We start from the raw sequence: 12,484 nt of genomic DNA, 5'->3' as shown, positions 1-12,484 counted from the left end.
GCCTCACTTGACCCCTTAGAATTGATTTCCTTCTAAGGTTGGGGAGGGGTAATGCTCATTGCCCCCTGTGGTTCCGCCACTGCACCCCCTTCCCCTGCAGTTGCTTCGAAATTTAATCGGCTTGAAAATACTTCATTTTATTTAAGAGTATAATGTCGTTTAATAACGGCGATAAGAATCCTCTACACTAAATTTCCAGGTGAAAGTATAATAATGTAGGGACATGGACGTCTGGAAGGAGGGGGCAAGGATGGCCACATCTCCCCCTTAGAAATCGAATGTCAACCTAAAAGTATATATTTGACACGTACAATTTATTTCAGTCATAGTAATTTACATTAATGCGATAATTTCAAATTGAAGTGGTGTTTTTTTGAGTGGGCAACACTATTATCGGGTTAATATGCCCCATGGAAAAATACCTCTCTTGTTGCTCCATGGAGAGAAAATCTGTAGACGTCCATGATTAGGGGGGAAATTGCCCGCCCCTCCGTGTGCACGCATATGTTTTCTATTTACTGTTACTTACAATATGTATCAAACATTAACTCTAGCCCAATAAAAATTGCTTTCAAATATATTTGACACTCATTCAACCTAATGTAAAAACAGCACTCTATATTTATCTTTATCAATTGTGTTTATGTGGGGCCAAGGTTAATAATTAAAAAGTTTCAACAGTTGAGCAGACAAATTAACGAGTGTAAGTTTGTAACGTTTGTTGGAGCTGACCACGGTATCAATGTTAGTTTGTACTTCCTTATCATAACCCCATTTTGAATCATACGTAAGTGACCTTCGATCACATAAGTTCAGTGAAGTCTCAACATCATAGGCTTGCGCACGGTGGGGCAAGGGGGGGGGGGGCAAATGCCCTCCCTAATCATGAACGTCCGCAGATTTTTCTACCGAGGGACAAGCAAGGTATTTTTCCACGAGGCATATTACACCGATTATAGTGTTGCCCCCTCAAAAAACACCTATTGAATTTGAAATTATCGCCTTCCTCCATCCCCATTAAAATAATTAATGTAAATTGCTATGACTAAAATCAAATTATAGATGTGAAAATGTACTTTTAGATTCTAAGGGGAAGATGTGGCCATCCTTGTCCCCTTCCAGACGTCCATGCCCCTATATTATTATATTTTTCACCTAAAAATTTAGGATAGAGGAAACTTATCGCCGTTATTAAATGATATTATACTCTTAGAAAAAAATAAAGTGTTTTCAAGCCGATGAAAGTTCAAAGCAACTACGGAGAAAGGGGGTGTAGTGGCGCAACTACAGGGAGGCAGGATGCATTGCCCCCAACCTTGGACAGAAATCAATTTTAGGAGGCAAACATGGAAGTAAAGGAAAGCAAGCTAGAAGGATCTAAGAGTAGCAGGACAAAGGGATACTCAAGATGGAATTAGTTTTCATGTCTTTCTTGCATTATTTCTTCCAGACGGCCAAGAGCACCTGCAGGGGGGGGGGGGGGGGGCACAGCTGCAATTGTCCCCTCGATTTCAAAATTTTTACAAATAAAAGTACATTTCGTAAAATTTTCTTGCTGGCTTCCTTCGCAATATCTGCTTTTCTTGCAGTCTTGTCAAGTTCAGAGCCTTAGCTAGGAGTCGGCGGGAGTTGGCCCTGGACGCCGAATGTCTAAATAAAAAAAAATGTAAAAGAGAATGCCATGGCGCTCCATGAAAACTTTTGCGCCATATTAAATCAATACTGTTTTAATTTTGCAAAAATTTGGGTCTGAAAATTTTCTTGCTCGCTTCGCTCGCAATTTATTTTCTGCGCTGCATTGTAAATTTATCAGGTAGGGAAGTAAGAACAAATAAGTACTACTGCTAAATGCAACAAAACAAACAGCGAGATAAAATGAGGTTTTTCTTTCCCAACTGAACTTTCATCAACGCTTTTGTCCCCCCCCCTAATCACAGGGTCTGCGCACGCCTATGCTCAACATGAAATGAACCGAGATCCCCTTTGTTACCACAGAGACACGAAAATCGTGTTTCGTCTTTATTTGTTTCGCTTTTGTAGCCCGAAGCCATCTTTCCGAATGAGCGTATTTCCACCGCGCAATTAATGGAGAAAATGTGTGCTGGTATGGGGCCTTATTTACGCTCACACTACGTAATAACAAAAAAATATTTCCTTCCACCTAAGACTCCTTTTTTCGCCTCGTACGCGTATGCAAAGAAAGGAAAAATGAATCACGTCTTACTTCCGCAAGTGACAGTTGAATGTGTATCGGCGCAATGACCGGTTCCCTTCCTACTTTATATTTTCTAATAATAAAATGGATATTTCTCCACAATATTACGCATCAAATGTGAAGAAAGTTGCATTTATACATGTAACTACGGAAAACTAGTCTTTTTTCAGATCAATATTCACTTTGCGCTTGCACAATTGTTACGTATAAGCATGGACGTCCGCAGGATTTCTTCCAGGGGAGGGGCAAGCAAGGTATTTTTTTCTACTGGGGGAGGGGGGCAAACTTAGCATATTTCCCCCCATAGTAGTGTTGCTCCCTCAAAATATTACTTCTTCAGATTGAAGTTATCATGTTCCTGCAACATCCTTCCAATAATTAACAAATTCTTGTGACTGAAATGAAATATATGTGTGTGTAATATATAAGTTTATGGTAACATCCATTTTTCAGGGGGGCCTGGCCTCCCCTTGCTCCCCTACTGGACGCCCATGCGTATAAGTTATTAGTAAAGTTAAAGGTATTTTAAACAACAGTGGTCGTTGTTACTGTGGTGCAATATATTATATTATTACTAAATATATTATTATTATAAATGGTGGTCCTCAACTCAAATGGAAAACGAAACTTAGTTTTGCTTGAACAACTGAAAAACCGACTCCAAATCCCATAAGTGACTGCAAGCAATTTGTGAATTCCTACGAGAAACTTGGGAGCTAATTATTTACAAATGACGAGGGTCACTATTTATATTTTGAGCCTTGGCAACACTGATTGAAGTTAGGCGCGATTTGACGTTTGCACGGAATCGTCTGCCATTATTGACCATAACGTACTTCAATGTTTTGTCAATAGCTTCATTTGTGTTGTTTATGTGGCCTTGGAGATTGCGCGACAACAATAAAATGGAATTAACTCGTGAACATTTTCGTGCGATGATTTTTTACGATTTTTGACGTGGATTATCAAGACAAGAGTGCATCGATCAACTTACTTCCACATTTGGCGATGAAGCCCCATCCTTTGGCACTCTGAAAGGCTGGTATAACGAATTTAATCGTGGCCGCCATTCGCTCACCGACGAGATTCGCGAAGGTCGTCCAAAATCAGTTGTTGTTCAAGAAAACATTGATGCTGTGCAAAACCTAATACTGCAAGATCGTCATGTGACATACTGTGAGATTGAGGCAACCATAGGCTTTAGTTCCACCAGCATATATAAAATATTACATGATCATTTAGCTGTAAGAAAGGTATGTTCTCGTTGGATCCCACACAATTTGACAAAAACTCAAAAAGACGCACGCGTCAATTGGTGCAAAAAAATGCTCAATAAATACAATCGTGGTGCTTCTAAAGACGTATATAAGATTGTAACAGGTGACGAATCATGGATATATGCATATGAGCCGGAACGTAAACAGCAGTCGACTGTATGGGTGTTTCAAGATGAACTCAATCCAACAAAAGTTGTTCGCGCTCGAAGCACATCGAAACAAATGGTCGCCTGTTTTTTCGGGAAAACTGGTCATGTGGCAACTGTGCCTTTAGAGGAACGTAGAACGGTCCACAACGGTACACAACAATTTGTTTGCCAGAGGTCTTCGGTCAAATACGGAAAACAAACAAACGCCGTCGGATCATTCTTCATCAAGACAATGCCAGCTGTCACACATCTCGTCTAACAACCGACTTTATGAACAGTCAAAAAATCGAATTGATGGGTCATCCGCCGCACAGTCCTGATTTGGCACCCAATGACTTCTTGTTCCAGAATGTCAAGAATAAATTGCGTGGACAACGATTTTCGTCGGCGGAAGACGCCGTTGATGCGTTCAAAAACCATATTATGGAGGTGTCTCAAGAAGATTGGAAAAACTACTTTGACAAATGGTTCGAACGAATGCAAAAGTGTATTGACCATAAAGGAGAATACTTCGAAAAACAATAAAGCAGTTTTCAATGCCAAATTCCTGTTTTTTCATTGTTAGGCTCAAAATATAAATAGTGACCCTCGTACAAGGTGAAAATGTCTTTTCTGAGCAAGTCACTCGACGCCATCTACCGTTTCTGGAGGTTTGCTTCCTTATCTCTCAATGACGAAGGAAATTAAGAGATTTTAAGATCTCGCAACTTCCGCCATGAAGCAATGGCTGTGACAGAACACAGCGTTTCTTCCTGTCTGTCACTGTCTGGTTGATTGTGGATTGAAGCCAAACCTTGCTTTGCACAACAGTTACGGTATCAGATGTTTGCAACATGATATATTTGAAATGTTCAGCTGAAGGACACAAAAATTAAAATGAGTCAATGATGTGTTCACTGAAAGCTTTACAATAACGTACCCTATACAGATAATGTTTAGCAACAGATTCCAGATTCACGTACAGAATAGAAATGTGCTTGAGTTAATATAAGGTCAATATTTATGCAGCACCTTGCTGTGACTGGACGGACATTAACAACAACATGATCGTAATAGAAAGTACCGTGATTACCACCAAACCAACAAAACTCTTTGCGAACTTACTCGTCGACACACCGTGCTTTCGAGAGACTGCAAATTGTTCCAGAAACTCAAAAGTTAATGAGGAATATTGTGATATATGGCACTAATGATATTGTGTGTTAATAGTAAAAAAATGTTCTAAAATGGGTCGGAACACGAATCCATTTTTCAACGGTGCCCCTCCCTGGTTCCCTTTGCGTGTTGATCAAGTTCATACGCAGAGGCCAGAACTAACTGTCGTCGTTTTAACGTGCTGCATTATATCACGGGTTTTGGATTTACCGTCAACTGACCACAAAAATTTGAATGGAATTGTCAGTCGCCTTGGTCTTGCCTCCGCCTCAAAATAATTCCAGAATGTTTCCTAACGACAAAGTACTGCGAGATTACATCAGTTGAATATCGCATACTAGCACCCGCTACCCGGCGGAATTTAACGGAACTTCACATTACACACGAATTCTCAGAACCACATCTGGTATCAGTTAATCGTTTGTGTCGTTATGTGCAATATCTAACAGATGACGAAACTCTTTAAATAAAAAAAGTGATAACACAGGGCTATTGACCAAATACTTCCTTTGCCCTAGGTCCAGTGCTAGTCCGCAAGTCCAGCTGGGCGGCACAAAAATGAAACACGGGCTTTCCCTCCAAATTCCCTTGACTCTAACATCCGGGCATTTCAACCAGATGTAGTGAACGTGCATTGATTGAAAATTTACGTCGAGTGGAGTTGTCCGTGAAACAAATGGAATGCTGAATGAGATAGTCGATCGAAATCGAATGCTTAATTCACGACAGTACAATAGCTTCAACATTTCCACAGTGCATATACCAATCCAGCCATAGCCCTATTTTAATATTACACCAGACCAGAAAGTGTAACGGACATATCCAGACATTATTCTTGCGACCATTCTCAATTATAAAATTTACTACTTGAATATATAAAGTTGATTGACATTAATATTCAGATGAATATATAGAATTTATTCAAGTTTTATAGTATACATTTTTTTATACAATAAATTCTGCCTTGGTCAGTATTTTAATGTTTTATTAACATGGAAGCAAGGCTTAACAGTGTTATCAAAGTAGTGAATGTTATGATGTAATTCAAAAATTATTCCTGAGAGTAAAGAGGGCATGCCTAACCGAACAATCACCGTATTTACTCGAGTCAAATTTCGTCTTAAAAATTAATGGATGCATTAGAATAGATAGCGAATTAGGCTGAAGAGCAATGCATTCTCCACATTTAATTATAAACAAATAACGTTAGTAACAAAGCCACTGCTTTATAAAAAGTGTTGTTCTGTAATAAAATTAAATTCACAAACACATTGTTGTAAAAAATAGTGTTATTCTGTAATAAAATTAAATTCATAAACCCATTATTGTATAAAATAATGTTATTCTGTAATAAAATTAAATTCATAAAATAAATCCGTTGTTGATAAAAATCTGGAATATTGTTATATTAGGCCGGCGAGAACATAAGGACGTCCAGCGGAGACAGATACCGTGTGTTGTTGCATCCCAAGGCTGCACCTATCAACGAATGCCTAATATAACAATATTCCAAACTTTTTTTGAGGTGTGTGTATATATTGGAGTACCAATTCTATTCGAGTAATATGAAATCTAGCAGTACTGTCAAAATTAATGTGAATGAATATGTATCACAGTGCGCGGCTAAACATGTTCTTTCTTTCACTTTGATTCAATTTTTGTTATTTAGAGTCACTTTTCTGCCACTTTTGGCTAATCGCAACGACGAGGAAAATTAATGATGATATATGATGGACACTCACAAAGAATACCCATGCCGGGATTCGATCCCGGGACCCCCGGCGTCGTAGCGCGCTGTGATAACCACCCCGCCACGGAGGTCGGCTGTACTTACTAAGTAACTTAATTATTCACCTAGTGGTGGTCGAACACGCTGAGTGTCGACTCGCTCAATGCCCAGGTTCGAATCCCGGCCTGAGCATCGCGTTCCTTTGCGTATCTTCATTCCTTCCTCCACGCAACAATAGTTCATCTTAGTCGTCGAAAGTGGAAGAAAATAATATTATTCATCTAATGGTCTGTGGTTTCGATTGATTGTAGTACGCTTGAGAAACTACTCTCTGGCACGAAACATTGAAAGTAAAAGCGACGTAACGAAATTTCCACTCATTAGACTAAGGTATTTTATTTTCCTTTAATTGTTTCGGAAATATATCGCCTCGTTCAGAGTTCTGAGTTGAGCTGTGCATTGGTCACACTGTTTATTCGTTCCACTCTGCTGCGCTTCGCCACATTTTACTACGGAGCAATTTGATCAAGTACACGCTTGACAAGACCTCTCTCTTCATTAAGACATTTGCGACTTGGTTGAAGCTGCAACCAAACTTCGAAGCAACCCCGCGCCTAACAACGTTGCATACGAGGGGGTATCGTCAATTAATTATCAACATGAACTGAATGAAACTGAAACTTTATTTCAAGTTGTGGTCCTTAAGACTTCTCTTCATAGTCACCGTGCACACATTTCTCCCAGCATTTCTTGGCCTTCTGCAGGTCGTCATTGTAGAAGTCTTCAGAGTGCGTCGAAAATCAGTGTTCCATCTCTTGCATGACATCATTTGTGTTGTCGAATCGCCGATCCCGCAGTGGAATTTCCATTTCAGGGAACAAGAAAAGTAATTGGGGCGAGATCAGGAGAATAGGGTTGATGCTTGAGATGAGTGAGTGCATTGTCGGTAAGGAGATGGATCGTGGATTCCAGAGTGCTGGCACCTTAGACATGCAGAGTTCGTCGTGAATAATTTTCCACACACTGCTGTAACTAAGACCAGATGTATGCATAACCATGTGGAGAGTTACTCGTCGGTGTTCCCGGAGATATCCTCCACTTTCTTCACTGTAGCCGCATCGTCCGCGAGTGATGGTCGTCCACGTCTTGCCTCGTCTGTGAGAGACATGTGGCCACTTTAGAAATCCCTCTTCCATCTCACAACAGTGTCACATGGAATCACGATAGACATCCTTCATTTCATCATGCATTGACCGGGCACTGTAACCCTTCAAATGTAGGAACTTAATCACGCTGTAAGCCTCACTTGTAAGTTACTGACATCTACCGCCACCTGTCAAACTGGATACGAAGAACATTTTTACGCCATCATGCACACAAGGACCTGTGATTACACTGGCGAAATTTCATTCACATAGCTCAATAACTTCCGGATGATAATTAAAACTTTACGATATCCCCTCATATAAGGATGGGGATACGAGGTTCTGGAAATACCCTAACCGCTCCTCCCCCACCGAACTTTCCCCGCAGCGAGTTGGAGAAAGAGATTTCCGTGCTAGATTTGTATAGGAGGGGGAGAAAACTTAGCATTACGGTTATGTTATTTTTACTTGCTTTTTTGGGAATATCAAAGTTCCGATGGCGTAGAACACATGAACGGAAAGAGGACACGTTGAAGATTTTATGTCGCCGGAAAAGTCGGAAAGTTCCATTTGGTTAGCTGTACATTATAGATATTGCGTTTTTTTTCTCCATAAGGAATGCATGAGATTCTATACATTATATATCATTGTGGCTAACTTAATAATAATCAACTTGAAAACCCGCTTCCACTTGCAACATGGAAAGAAATTTATACTCTCTTTTATAGTCGGTTTTTATAGTAGCAGTACCCATTCCGATTATATTGAAATAAATTCACACCTGGTGCGAAACTGTCACTAACACGGGGTTTCACACCATAGTGACACGAGATACGTACACTTCCAGTCGGTAGGAGAAAAATATTAACTGGTCATGCGCGACTAACAAACGGAGGTGACACCATGCACGATATTGAGAAATCAGCCCAGTCCGAGCGACCAGACACAGGTGAAGCTTGCCTTGTCAGTTCGGTCTGAAATCTCCCTTGGAGATTCCTATGCGATACTCTATCCGCTGTAAGATCAAAGTTAACGTAAAGAAATACACATTGCTTGTGAGAAGTCCTATTGGTGGTTCAAATGGCAACCTAAATCTTGCGCGTAGGAATATAGTGCGTGTGGTCATGAGCGTAAATTGGGACCTAACTTTGGGGGGGGGGGGGCAAAATCGAACATAGGGCTTCACTTTGGGGGGAAGGGTCAGAATCAAACTTGCGACTTAATTTTGGAGGGAAGAATCAAACTTTTAACTTAATTGGGGGGGGGCAGAATCAAACTTGGAACTTAATTGGGGGGGCAGAGGGCAGAATCAAACTTGGGACTTAACTTTGGAGCAGATTGAATCAAACTAGAGACTTGATTTCGAGGTGGGGAGCAGAATATGACTTCAACTTAACTTAAGGGGCAGAATCAAACTTAGGACTTAACTTAAGGGGGCAGAATCAAACTTAGGTCTTAACTTGGGGGAGGTAGAATCAAACTTAGGTCTTAACTTGGGGGAGGTAGAATCAAACTTAGGTCTTAACTTGGGGGGGGGAATCAAACTTGGGACTTAACTTGGGGGGGGGGGCAGAATCAAACTTGGGACTTAACTTGGGGGGGGGCAGAATCAAACTTAGGACCTAACTTGGGGGTAGAATCAAACTTAGGATAATTTGGGGGGGGCAGAATCAAACTTGGCACTTAAATGGGGGGGCAGAATTAATACATTTTCTATCCCATAAAAATAGCGTCCAGAACTATTTTTCTGAATAGCTTACATTTGCACAATCATAAAAAATACACTTCAATTATTTTGCTACTCAGGTACCAAGAGGTTAACAAATGTATCATTAAGTTTTAAATTTAGTAGCCTGAAAATCTTGGGGGGTAAGTGCCCTCTTGTCCCCGCCAAGTTACGCCTATGCGTGTGGTAAATCCGTAAAACTACGACCAATATATTCATGAGCCAAGTAACACCAGAACTAACACGTAAGAAGAAACTATTTATCACAAATCACGTTTTTTTTTGTTTTTTTTTTTCCTGCAGTGGATGGAGAATATAAAAATCCGGACCAGGGGAAATATTGGGAAGGTCGCACTCCATTTCGAAACGTACCAGCACCACCCATAATTGAGTAATTTTTCTGCGATTTCACTGTTGGAACATCCCAGCGCAGCCTAGTACGAAGCAATGAAAGTTGGTCGAGGTACCTCCCACTTTTGTAACAGCTGAATCCAAGATGTGCAACGACCAGTCTCACTCCGCTTCCCTTCTCGTATCCTTTTCGCAACATTTTTTACATTTCATTTCATAAATGCCAACTAGTCCATGTGTACGCACAAGGAAATATTCATATTCGTTATGGATTATAAAACTATTATAACTACAGTTCGGATTTCTATGACAACTTTAGAAATATGAATACATTTAGAATATACCCTAAAATTAACAAGTGTGATCTGAAAACTGAAAATATAACTAAAACATTACCAAAATTACGAAAGTATGCTCTTTTGTGTGCATTTTACAAATCCTTAATTCATTCTGCTGTAAAGTGTCCTTTACAACATGTTCCTCATCCTATAAAGATTTAAAATATAAACAATATTGTTTGAGGTGAACAAACAATCTCTCGCTTCATGCTTTGTTTCACAGTACTACAGGAGCGGTCTGCGGTCATGATTTAACTGGTGAATGTTAAAAAAAAACCGAAATGACCAAAATACGCTTGCCAAAATATGGCCTAAATTTTAAGCTAAATATGCTACAAATATGCATTTATATTATCAAAAACCCAGAACTATCATCTTCACAAAAGCAAAAATTGTCTTTCAATTTTATTAGGTATCGAAAACTGGGCCAGAATATAAATAAAAAAATTAAGTCATAAAAATCAGATTCCTATATGTAACTACACTATCTACAAAAAAGTAATTGGGCACCTATGATGGTGGTTAATTTAGTATCTAATTTGAATCATTTAGTATCTAATTTGATTCGTGTGGCCTTCATGTTGTCCCGTGAGCAAGAGAACCACTTGTGAAAGAGATGACGCGTAGTGCAGAGCTATCAAACTTTGATAAGGGCTGCCACCTCAGTGGGCTGTCTAGCAGGGTCAAAGCCGCAAAGTTAAACAGGTCCAAATCAACAATAGCATTTGTGCTTCGTAAGTGGATGTTGCATGCATTGTGACAATGGTCAATGTTCCAGGCGACCGAAAACAACTGACTAACAGAGATCGAAGAACCCTAAAACGTGAAATTGACAAAAACAGGAAACAGCCGATGGCTACCATCAGACAGGAGTTTACGGCAGCAACAGGGACGTCAGTTTCCATTGGAACATTGCGAACAAGAGACCCACGAACTCGGATATTCCGGAAGAGCAGCGGCACATAAGCCGCATATCACCAAGGTGAATAAAGCTCAGCGTCTCAAGTGGTATTTGGACTGTCGCAACCAGTGATGCCAAAAGCAGGGAAATTTCCCTTGGCAGAGGGGAATTTGAGGGTGAAAAGGGAAAAGGGAAATTTAATGAAAAATAGCTAAAAAACAGGGAAATTTAAACTCACATTTTCGTTCTTTTAAAAAGTTCGATTTTTTTTTCAGCGTGTACTTTTTCCAAATGAATAGTTAGCAACAGTGACACTTTCAGTAAACTTTCTTTCTCCCTGTTATAGATGACCTTGACCGGTCAGTCTTATATTTGTCGCGTTTCCTAGAAAGGACTCAAGGCACGAGCCGCGGTACACCTGGAAAGAATTTGGGACGCGATTTTAGTGGCTGTGTGTGTGACTTTGTGTGTCCTGTGTCATTGGAAGGAAAATGGAAGAGGTGACTGATAGGAAGCTACCTGCAACTCTCAAAAAGGTTAGAAAACGTCGTGGGGATTTATCTGCGGATGAAAAGATATCTGTTAAACATGTGAAAAAATTTCGTATTGAGTGGCAGGATGACCCGCAGTTCAAAGGCTGGCTACAACCAGTTAAAGGTAACGAGTGGATGTGTAAGTAGTTGTATCATAGGCTATAAAAGTTGTTTACCTTGAAATTATGCAAATGAGGGTAGATATTTAACTTTGGACGATGGGGGAGGGTGTAGGCGAGTATGACGCAATCGTACGTGAGGTTACGTAAGTATCCGAAAGCGTAGGAGTTTGTAGATGAGCATAAGAAGCGATGACGTTGTAAAAGCTTTCGCCCGAACAGGGATTCGAACCCTGGACCATTAAGTTAAAAGCCTAATGCTCTACCGCCTGAGCTATCCGGGCGACAGAGGTCCTAGAAGATATGAGTAACACATGTGTGTGTGTGTGTGTGTGTGTGTGTGTGTGTGTGTGTGTGTGTCGTTGACGTAGGTGTTGTGAAAAAAGACAAAGGTGTAGATGTTATAGTTTATTGGTGAGTAATAGGTGTTACATAGGTTTCCCTGGCGGTGTTGATTCGTGTAGATCATGGTAAGGTCCGTGTTGCTGGCAGGCGATATCTGAAACGAGTGATAGAGAAGAATAAATAAGACGGAGTTATAAATGTGGAATGTGTTTTCGTTATTGAGGAGAAGGAAAGGCGAGTAAAATGTGAACTGAATAGGTAATGAGTGTTAGAGTATATACAGCCGGGAATGTGGTTGTTTAAGAGTGGGGGAACCCGTACAAGGTGAGTGAGATGTTTGTTTCGCAAGGCCGGCGAGTCTGGAGCCGGAGGCGTTTGTCGGTACAGCTTTGTAGTGCGTTGCGCGACGCTCGGGAATGTGGGTTAGTAAAAGTGGTTTGAATTGTCGTCGTCGGAGGGATAATGTCAAGGTGAGTGAGATGCCTGTAGGTGCGGCAAGGT

General features: G+C 40.4%; 1 protein-coding gene and 1 non-coding gene across 2 annotated transcripts in view; both read right to left on the bottom strand.

Moving 5' to 3' along the window:
* LOC145994736 (uncharacterized) overlaps positions 1–12,484 on the bottom strand; it is a 99,109-nt gene that overhangs the window by 13,597 nt on the left and 73,028 nt on the right. The window lies entirely within an intron of this gene.
* TRNAK-UUU (transfer RNA lysine (anticodon UUU)) lies at positions 11,850–11,922 on the bottom strand. The gene has a single exon. It is a non-coding gene; the product is annotated as a tRNA-Lys (tRNA).

Source organism: Lepisma saccharinum, chromosome 1 (genome assembly GCF_977018435.1).
Source record: "Lepisma saccharinum chromosome 1, izLepSacc3.1, whole genome shotgun sequence".
Classification (NCBI taxonomy): domain Eukaryota; kingdom Metazoa; phylum Arthropoda; class Insecta; order Zygentoma; family Lepismatidae; genus Lepisma; species Lepisma saccharinum.
This window is presented reverse-complemented; position numbering and strand designations above follow the sequence as displayed.